Here is a 437-nt window from a genome sequence, read left to right on the forward strand (position 1 = left end):
CAAAGAAATTCAAAATCTAACTCCTTTATCTTCATAATCTATACTTTATTTTAGAGCGGTTTAACCTTCGATAATGTAATTAATTATGGGCATTTTAGTCCATCTTCATTAATCTATATAATTGTAGGTGATTAGTACGTAATTCTTGAATGAATTTATAATAGCTTATAACTCATTAGGTTCTTAATTGTTTCCATAATTAACTTTCATCACATTTTCTTCTTTATTATCTAATTAGCAATAAAAAACGTTGAGTCTTCGTATATATTCCCGCTTTTAAAAGTAATGTTGATTATATATATAGATAATCAATAGTCATATAATTATTCAGCTTCATTATAACACTCAAGAGAAGAAAATCACAATACCGTTAACTTTACGCATTTTGAATGTTGTCACTATTTTATTCGGTGTCATTTCCAAAAAATCATTTAGAG

The 437-nt window shown here is 25.9% G+C and overlaps 1 protein-coding gene across 1 annotated transcript in view; it reads right to left on the reverse strand.

Annotated features, from left to right (window-relative positions):
- LOC119590500 (synaptogenesis protein syg-2-like) overlaps nt 1-437 on the reverse strand; it is a 61,352-nt gene that overhangs the window by 23,441 nt on the left and 37,474 nt on the right. The window lies entirely within an intron of this gene.

The sequence above is a fragment of the Penaeus monodon genome, chromosome 27 (genome assembly GCF_015228065.2).
Source record: "Penaeus monodon isolate SGIC_2016 chromosome 27, NSTDA_Pmon_1, whole genome shotgun sequence".
Lineage (NCBI taxonomy): Eukaryota > Metazoa > Arthropoda > Malacostraca > Decapoda > Penaeidae > Penaeus > Penaeus monodon.